Source organism: Oryx dammah, unplaced genomic scaffold (genome assembly GCF_014754425.2).
Source record: "Oryx dammah isolate SB20612 unplaced genomic scaffold, SCBI_Odam_1.1 HiC_scaffold_1, whole genome shotgun sequence".
Lineage (NCBI taxonomy): Eukaryota > Metazoa > Chordata > Mammalia > Artiodactyla > Bovidae > Oryx > Oryx dammah.
The window spans coordinates 64,220,282-64,231,142 of NW_024070185.1; positions in this window are offsets into that span (position 1 = coordinate 64,220,282).

Here is a 10,861-nt window from a genome sequence, read left to right on the forward strand (position 1 = left end):
AAACCCCAAGCCCTCAGTGGACTCAGCTGCAGCACTAACGCATGCATTTCCTCAGTTATGATTCTGCTGCTCAACCGGAAAAAACTCAGTTTCTTCTCAATTGAACCTGCCTCAATTTACCTCTTTATTCGGGTTGACAGTCTTCACCTCATCTCATGCTGCTGCTGCTGCTAAGTCACTTCAGTCGTGTCCGACTCTGTGTGACCCCATAGACGGCAGCCCACCAGGCTCCGTGGGGATTCACCAGGCAAGAACACTGGAGTGGGTTGCCATTTCCTTCTCCAGTGCATGAAGGTGAAAAGTGAAAGGGAAGTCACTCAGTCGTGTCCGACCCTCAGCGACCCCATGGACTGCAGCCCACCAGGCTTCTCCGTCCATGGGATTTTCCAGGCAAGAGTACTGGAGTGGGGTGCCATTGCCTTCTCCACCTCATCTCATAAGCTTATATTAATCTTTCATTCCTCTGAATTCTCTACCCAATGACTCAACCTTAGACTGGGCAATACTGTTATGACCTCTTATAGGGTCAGAACACATTATCTTTTAAAGGTTTAAAAGACCCTCTGCACACTGCTATATTTAAAATAGATAATCGATAAGGACTTCCTGTATAGCACAGGGAATTCTCAATATTTTATAATAAACTAAATGGGGCAAGAGTTTTAAAAATAATAGATTCATGTGTATGTATAACTGAATCACTTGCTGTACACCTGAAACTAACACAACATTGTTAATCAACTATGTCCCAATACAAAATTAGAAAAAGACTTTTTGCACAATTTTAGCATCCAGTAAATGGTTAATTGATGCTTAAAATGATTAGTCTTTTGCAGTTTATGCTTTTGTTTTGTTTTGTTTCTCCAGACAGCCCACTTCACCCTGGCTTGCCAGCTGACATTGTGGTAACTAAGATTTCAGGAGTAGGCATCCCAACTTCCCTTTCTAATACTGCTTTCAGATTTTGTTTCCATGAACGGTTTTACTTTTCATGAATGCGTTTTCTCAGGGAGAGATTCCTTTCTGAAATGATACCTACATTCTGGGACAATGAAGCTCCATGTCTATTCAACAAAGCATCTCCTATTTCTTTTCTAAAACTCCACTCTGTGCCAAGACCCCATTAATCATTGAACAAGTAGTACATAAAGTCCTGGTTGAACAACTGTCATCTAATCCTTCTCAAAAGTGAACTGGGAGAAACCAAATCGTGTGGTAAGATGAATCAAGTTTTTAGTTCTGAATGAATTGGCAGTCCTTTTAAAAATGACTTTGTTTTCAACTGGGAACATTATAGAAATATATTAGGATTTTTTTTTTTTTTTGCATCAGCTGGATAAAAATCTTGATTTTTGAGGTGACCTTTTATTTTTGTTTTGCAACCAATTTATAATAACTCTATAATATTTCTTAAAATTTCATATTATTTTCTCCAAGTGGTTTTGGAAATGAGCCCTATATTATTATTGTTATTGTTAACCATTTAAAAAATAGGAAAACTAGATAACTATAAATGGGATTTTCAGTCATGCCATCTTCATTAAAAATACAGCTATTTATTTATCAGACCTGATCCACCCAACACATTTCTAATCTCTATTGTTCCCTCTTGTTCCATTTATTACTGGCCTAGGAAAGCATAAGGCTCAATAATTTGTAAACACAGTAGAAATCCCTAAAAAAGAAAAGCTCAGAACTAATTTTAGAAAAAGAGAAAACCACCATGTGCTTGCTCTTAGGTCCCTAGATTGCGTGGCTGATTTAATTCCATAAGTAAACAGCCTGCCCACATTTTCAGATAATGTTATCAACTGAATTCAGTTCAGCACAATACTCATGTCCTGAGTTGGTGAACTTGGGGCAGGGCATTTGTTATGGTGGCCTGAGATGGTGAGTCAGGTTTCAGAGCCCAGCTGCCTGTAGCCTTGCCCTCACTCCAATTCATTCTCCAGTGCCCAGTTTCTTCACATGTAAAGTGGAGATAGTAATATTTCTTGTGTTATAGGTTTATTAAGAGGATTAAAACATGTGTATAAAGTGCCTGCCTCTTTGGGAACCGGTTATAAATATTGAAGATATATATATATATATATATATATATATTTGTACAATTCTTCTGCACCTCTTCTTAATATCTTCTGCTTCTGTTAGGTCCATACCATTTCTGTCCTTTATCAAGCCCATCTTTGCATGAAATGTTCCCTTGGTATCTCTAATTTCTTGAAGAGATCTCTAGTCTTTCCCATTCTGTTGTTTTCCTCTATTTCTTTGCATTGATCGCTGAGGAAAGCTTTCTTATCTCTTCTTGCTACTCTTTAAAACTCTGCATTCAAATAGATATATCTTTCCTTTTCTCCTTTGCTTTTCACTTCTCTTCTTTTCACAGCTGCTTGTAAGGGCCTCCCCAGACAGCCATTTTGCTTTTTTGCATTTCTTTTCCATGGGGATGATCTTGATCCTTGTCTCCTGTACAATGTCACGAACCCAGAAGAGCTGTACAAAAAAGATCTTCAAGACCAAGATAATCATGGTGGTGTGATCACTCACGTAGAACCAGACATCCTGAATGTGAGGTCAAGTGGGCCTTAGAAAGCATCACTACGAACAAAGCTAGTGGAGGTGATGGAATTCCAGTTGAGCTGTTTCAAATCCTGGAAGATGATGCTGTGAAAGTGCTGCACTCAATATGCCAGCGAATTTGGAAAACTCAGCAGGGGCCACAGGACTGGAAAAGGTCAGTTTTCATTCCAATCCCAAAGAAAAGCAATGCCAAAGAATGCTCAAACTACCACACAATTGCATCTCATACGCTAGTGAAGAAATGCTCAAAATTCTCCAAGCCAGGCTTTAGCAGTACATGAATCATGAACTTCCAGATGTTCAAGCTGGTTTTAGAAAAGGCAGAGGAACCAGAGATCAAATTGCCAACATCCACTTGATCATCAAAAAAGCAAGAGCATTCCAGAAAAACATCTATTTCTGCTTTATTGACTATGCCAAATCCTTTGACTGTGTGGATCACAACAAACTGGAAAATTCTGAAAGAAATGGGAATACCAGACCACCTGACCTGCCTCTTGAGAAATCTATATGCAGATCAGGAAGCTACAGTTAGAACTGGACATGGAACAACAGACTGGTTCCAAATAGGAAAAGGAGTAAATCAAGGCTGTATATTGTCACCCTGTTTATTTAACTTATATGCAGAGTACATCATGAGAAACGCTGGGCTGGCAGAAGCACAAGGTGGAATCAAGATTGCCAGGAGAAATATCAATAACCTCAGATATGCAGATAACACCACCCTTATGGCAGAAAGGAAGAGGAACTGAAAAGCCTCTTGATGAAAGTGAAAGTGGAGAGTGAAAAAGTTGGCTTAAAGCTCAACATTCAGAAAACGAAGATCATGGCATCTGGTCCCATTACTCCATGGGAAATAGATGGGGAAACAGTGGAAACAGTGTCAGACTTTATTTTTTTGGGCTCCCAAATCCCTGCAGATGGTGACTGCAGCCATGAAATTAAAAGATGCTTACTCCTTGGAAGAAAAGTTATGACCAACCTAGACAGCATATTGAAAAGCAGAGACATTACTTTGCCAACAAAAGTCCATCTAGTCAAGGCTGTTTTTTCCAGTGGTCATGTATGGATGTGAGAGTTGGACTGTGAAGAGAGCTGAGTGCCAAAGAATTGATGCTTTTGAACTGTGGTGTTGGAGAAGACTCTTGAGAGTCCCTTGGACTGCAAGGAGATCCAAACAGTCCTTTCTGAAGGAGATCAATCCTGGGATTTCTTTGGAAGGAATGATGCTAAAGCTGGAACTCCAGTACTTTGGCCACCTCATGCAAAGAATTGACTCATTGGAAAAGACTCTGATGCTGGGAGGGATTGGGGGCAGGAGGAGAAGGGGACGACAGGATGAGATGGCTGGATAGCATCACTGACTCAATGGACGTGAGTCTGAGTGAACTCCGGGAGTTGGTGATGGACAGGGAGGCCTGGCGTGCTGTGATTCATGGAGTCGCAAAGAGTTGGACACGACTGAGTGACTGAACTGAACTGAACTATAAATGTTACTCAGGCTGATGACCATTACTACCAAGTGTCCAAGCTTCCCAAAAATGTAATATTGGAAACTTAAGAGCTCCTGCAATAAAACAATTCATTTATCAACAAAAACACAGAAGCAAGAAAGGACTAGGTGCTCACAAAAAGGGTGAACCTGAAAAATGTAACAATCAGTGGGACAGTCAGCCCCAAATTATTTCTGATCACTGAAGCTGTAGCATCTTCCATTTAGAAAATTTAATGTACATCAGAGACACCAATCAAAGCTTCATAAAAAGTAATAAACAGAAACCTCAATTAAATAGAATTGGGAGACCAGAAGGGCAAGTTCTCATGTCCTGGGAGGCTAGCAGACCTTACTGGGAAGAAGAAAGACTCCTCTTCGTTCCTGGGAAGGAGTCAGCCAATGAAAAGCCATGGACTCTGCTTATATTCCTTTTCCTCTCTATAAAATTGTTATCCTTCTTTTGCTGCTTAGGTATTTTTACATGATTTACCATAACTGCAGAACTTGAATTGCAATTTTCTGTGGACCCCAAATAAACCCATCTTTGCTAAAAAAAAAAAAAAAAAAAAAATCTGTCATTCTGTTTGTTTCAAGTCAACAGCCTGGAGACTTTTTACCGAGTGTTGCAAGTCACAAGCTCTCATGGCTTCCCAAAGCTGCCAGGGGTTTTATTGGACTGAATATTTACATATAAACCAGTGAGCTAATGTGGCTACAGGAATGGTTAATGCAACCTCAGACTCCAGCCAATGAAAGTGTTGCAGTTAAGGTTAAGTCTTGGCCCCTGCAATCTGAACCAGTCCATTGGCAGGGGAAGATGGCCATAAGAACCATCTAAAAGTGATGCTCCCACATACTCCTTACACTGTAATGCTGGAGGTCTGTACACTTTGCATAGAAAGTTGGAGAAGAAGAAAAAGATACTGGGGCAAGGAGGGGAAGAGAGGGTACACAATTACCTGCTGTAATTCTGTGAAGAGTAGCAAGGAGGGGGATGGGTTTGGCTGCTATAAGGGAAATCTCACCAGGGACTGAGAAAACAAGACCAGAAAATGTGCTGCCTCCATGAGCACCAAGTGTTCTGTCCCCATGAGGACCAAGATCACATCTGATGGCCCTCTTCATAGAGACTGCAAGGGAATTCCTATTCTGGGTATCAGGCTGGGATGACAGTGTCTCAAGTCAATTCCTTTTCTACTCCAAGGCTATCTTTCTAAATTACCTGGGCTAGACATAACGCACCTGATTGTTTCTTTCTACCCAGGAGTTGTTTGTATAACAGTCTGCCACACCCTGCCTAACAAGGGCCTAACTAGGAAACAGAAACCAGCTCAACTTTAAGGAGTAACTTTAAGTTGTATGGGAATGTATTGTATAAAATTGCAGAACAAAAAGAAAAACAAAGCAAAAGCCCAACACATGGCACGACGTCAATAAAATACATTTTGTCAACATGCCAAGGGAAAAAGGGGAGGAGGAGTCATTGGCAGGGGTAGGGTACACATGGAACTGACAAGCCAGATGGAACACTGAGGCCACCAGAGGTATAAGTGGGAATTACTAACCCCAGATCACAGGGCCCAGGTAGGAGGGAGTGTCCCTGATGACCAGGCCCACTGCTGGGAGCTGGCATCACAGGTGGGCTTCTTCACCAGGACCTGCGGCAGTGGAGGAGCAGCCAGAGGGCACTGGCATCTCCTTTCTTCATGCTTCTCAGTCTCCCAACAATGTCTTCACTGTCACACCCATCCAGAAGCCAAACCTGGGTGCCTGGGAAATGCAGCCTGCAGGAGCCAGCCCTCCTGGAACACAGAGGAAGCACGAAGAAAATATGAGGAATAATCTGAGAGCAATCTGGGTGAAGACTGGCCCAATCCACCCTACATCAGTTTGTTGGTCAAAAAATAATGCAGGGGATCGTTTTTCTGAAGGATCAGTCTCAGAGCAGGTAAGAAACAGGCCTGTCCTTTATGCCAGAAGATTTTCCAGAGGTCTGCCCATTTAGGTCAGGCTTAACTCTGCTCGACAATTTGTGGGTTGCATTAGGACATCCTCCAAGAATCTGACCTCTTACTATGATTAGGGGGCTGGTCTGGGCATGCTCTTTACCTGGCAATTGCAGAAACACAAGAGGGCAAGCAGAAAATGGGGATCACTTGAGTCTGGACCTAGAAGGAATAAAAGCAAGTCACCAGCTGAGTCCACTATCAAAAAATGGGGACATGCACTCCATCTTTTATGGAAGGAATTGCAAAATTGAATGAGAAAGGACATGACCATAGAGAGGGTTGAGTATTAAGGTCAATAATTTCACCTGTAGCTCAGCCTCTCAGTGTATATGCGTGTATGTGTTTTCCACACCACCAAACAATTCCCTGACACCAGTTGGGTGTCTTTGATTCTATTCCATTTGACAATATTAACCTAGAAGTTTCAGCTCCCACAGGTTAAGGGCTCAGTCCCGTGAGACTCCTTCATGTTCCTTCTTAGGAGGCAGGGAGGATTGATTCTGAAACTATTGAATATGTGTGTCATTTTCATATTATGTTTTACCTGATTGGTGTACCTATTATGCCCTTATTTACTTATTTGCAGCTTTAACCCATATTTTTTTGCTGTTTTTGTGGGGACTGAGGATCAAGATTGCCTGGGTTCAAGTAGAGATTGAGAGGAATATCATTGTAAGATAAATAATAAAATATAAAAGTCTAGTAGGTTGGATGGTATCACAGACTTGATGGACATGAGTTTGAGAAAGCTCTGGGAGTTGGTGAGGGACAGGGAAGCCTGGTGTGCTGCAGTCCATGGGGCCACAAAGAATCAGACATGACTGAGTGACTTAACTGACTGAGGGGACTTAACTGACTGAGGGGACTTAACCCTTCCCTGGTGGCTCAGACAGTGAAAAATCTGCCTGCAATGCAGGAGACTGGAGTTCGATCCCTGGGTCAGGAAGATCTCCTGGAGAAGGGAATGGCTACCCACTTCAATATTCTTGCCTGGAGAATTCCATGGCCAGAGGAACCTGTGAGCTACAATCTATGAGATCACAAAGAGTTGTACATGACTGAATGACTAACACTTTCAGGGGATTTCAGTAGAAGTAGCAAACATATTTACACTATTCATAAAGTTAAAAATTAAACTAGCACTATCAAAGTACAGTAATGAATTCACACGCAAAATAGAGAAGCTGTAGTGTTCAGGCTTACAGCACTCAGGCTCCACACTTTGGTCAACGCAGCAATGCATCATCCACTGTCCTGAACTGCACATCATGGTGGTGATATCAGCCAATGGTCAGGGGGATAATTTTTGCCATAACCATTTGACACCGAACATGGGGTTACTTTCAACCCTTCTTTTCCGACCTTTCCCTACAACCTCCTCAACCACCCATCACTGAAATTAGCACTTTCACATCCCAAGGAAGGATGCAAGGCTTTCCATGTCAAGACCAGGATAGTCACAGAAACGTAGACCCATGGTGCCTGACGTGTTCATCAATAAAGACACTTCCACCTCAAGAAGTTTGGGACCGCCATGAGTTTTAACCATAAAGCTAGCAAGTGTTAGTTACAACTTGGAATTAAAAAGGAAAGAATTAGCTGAGGGAGATTAAGAGGCACAAATTTCCAGTTGCAAAGCAAATGAGTCCTGGGTGTGAAATGTACAGTGTGGGGAATATTGTCATTAACTAATGATGTCAAGCTTATTGTGGGGGTTAGTTTGGGATATAAAGAAATAACTACTCACTATGTTGTACAATAGGAAATAATTAAACTTCAAAAGCAAACAAATTCAAAGAAAAAGTGAGCAGATTTGTGGTTGCCAGAGATGGGGGTCGGGAGAAGGGCAAATCAATGCAGGCAGTCAAAATGTACAAACTTCCAGTTATGAGATAAATAAATACTATGGATATAACATACAACCTGATAAATTAACATTATTCTATACATGTAAAAGTTAAGAGAGTAAATCCTAAGCGTTCTCACCACAAGGGAAAAAAATTGTTTAATTATGTATCTATATGAGATCACTGATGTTCACTAAACTTACTGTGCTAATCATGTCATGATGTACATAACTCAAGTCATTATGCTGTACACCTTAAACTTATACAGTGCTGTGTGTAAATTATATCTTGATAAAGCTGGTAGAAAAAAAAAACTCAAAAAAAGGGGAGAAATGTCAGGATGGCTGGTGATTCTATTCCACAGGCACAGCCTAGAGAGGCAAAAATGTACTTGTGAAAATATGAGTGAAGAAGGCCATTCTTGGAAGATCTCAAACACTTCCCACAGGAAAAGTTGGAGCACCCATGACCATTCATTAGTTCTGACCTTGACTCTTTTGAAACTGTGAGGCTTTACATCAAGGTGAAGGAAATTAATCATGTAATCAACATAGTGATGTTGAGCATCTTTTCATGGAAATAGTGTATTCAATGAGAATTCAAATATTTTTGTCCTTTAGAAGCAGTCAGCACATATAGATATGTTAACTTTGGCCCATTCTTAATTCTTAATTATTCTTTAAAGAGTGCACTTCCTTGGGAAGTTTGCTTGCTCGGTGGGTGTCTGAAATAAACCATTTCTTTGGAGACATTTCTGGATTCAGACTCTCCATCCATTCATGTTAGGTCCCTGTAGGCCAGGCTGGTCAGAGGGCTCTCCCCAGTTAGCCCCAGAGGTAATGGGTGTTCACCCCTATCATGTGTTATAGAGCCTTGGTGATCTCTGCCCCATGTTAGGGAAGTGATATGACTAAGTCACCACAGTGCTCCTCTCGGAGTCTCATGGACAGGAGGCATCTAGGTGTCTTTGTCATTATGGATTCTTAATTTCCTCATCATCACTCGATTTCTGCACTTTATGGGGGAGGATAAGTCAATACACTTTTCTGTCTCCCCACCACCAATAATTGATGTGTTGAGGATTTTAAAATCTGAGGCTTTAAAAAAATGATTCCTTTTTCTTCATATTATGAATACTTGATCATACATTAAAATTTCAAAAGGATGGGAACATGAAATAAAGAAAAATTCACTGAAATTTTCTTTTACCAAGTGTCATCCATACATGATAACTTTTTTTTAAAGTGAACTTTGTATTTTGGAATAATTTTAGATTCACTGAAATGTATTGATAGCAAAGATGGTAACAAAGTTCCTGTGTGATGCTTCACCCAGTTTCCCATAATGTTAACAACTTACATATTTCTGTTATGTTTGTTATAACTAGGAAATTAACATCAGTAAATTATACCATTTAAAAATATTTACTTCAAGCTTTATTTTCTTTTTATTTTTGAAGTTGATATTTATTTACAATTTTATTATTTTTAACATTCTGCCATAGTAACTCCTCATGTAATTGAAATGCTCTATGCAAACATTAAACATCTTAAATATTTCATCTTATTGGTATTTTCATAATTTACTTAACATTTTCCTATTTTGCACAAGATTATTTACAGTTTTCTAACATAACTCATGCATCATTCAAAGTTTGCACTATTCTTTTATTATACTCTCCTAGAAGTAGAAGTGGGCTTCCCTGGTGGCTCAGACAGTAAAGAATCTGCCTGCAACGCGAGAGACCTGGGTTCGATCCTGGGTTGGGAAGATCTCTTGGAGGAGGGCGTGGCAACACACTCCAATATTCTTGCCTGGAAAATCCGCATGGACAGAGGAGCCTGGCGGGCTGCAGTCCATGGGGAGGTAAAGAGTCGGACACAACTGAGCGACTAAGCACAACACACACAGAAGTAGAACTATCTAAACATTCTTAGAACTCTTCAAGTACATTACCAACTTCCTTTCAGCAGTTATACTTTTCAGTTTATTCCTTTTTACTACAATGTTCATGAGCACTTCGTCACCAGTACTGAATCCTGGGGGTGTCTTGTGTCTTTTCATTGTCATTGATGAAAGAAAAAACACACTTGTTTTATAGTTTTAATTTTATTAACCCTTTGAGGCAATTTTTTAAATACACATTTGCCATTTTTAGTGCAGATTTTGTAATTAGCCATTTTTTTTGCTCATTTATATATTAGGATCATTATAACTTTTAATTTATTGGAATGGTCTTTTTATACACCCCCTCTTGGCTATTACAAATATTGCCCCATATGTTATAATTTAACTTTGTGTATTATATTTTCTCACTTATGTATTGTTTCATGTAATCAAATAGATCCATCTTTTTTCCTTCTCCCGTCCTTTGTTTTAATCCCAAGAATGCTCTCACTTTGAAAAGTTGGTTCTAGTTCTTAACTTACTTGAATTTGACTTTTAAATGTGCTCTATTTGCGGAAAAATTCTGAGTGTATATTGGTCATTGTTCCTTTGTCAGAAATTGTGCTGGCTTTTTGCAAGACACTTTTTTTTTTTTTTTTGATGCAGCTTCTAACTAGAGACTCAAAGAGGCTGATGACCTACAGGCTGGAGCTAAGCCAGAGACAGGGTTATCTAATAGTTCAACAACAGATTTGCTCTTGGGAAGCTCCTGGATCCTTTCACCATGGGCCTCCGATTCTGAGAGCAGCATTTCTCCTGCTAGCCAGCAGGGCTCTGCCTTCTCCCTTTGCATGAGAAGACTCATACTCAAAGTACAAGAGCCAATGGCTTAGCACAGTTAAGCCAGGGATTGGGCACCTATATTACATTTATGTGGAGTGTTACCCCAAATTTCAGAAGTAGAGTCTAGATTGAAATAAAGAGCTATTTATTTGGGATTTGTTAGGACCTCAGCCTGGAGAAGATGGATTCAAGAAGCACAT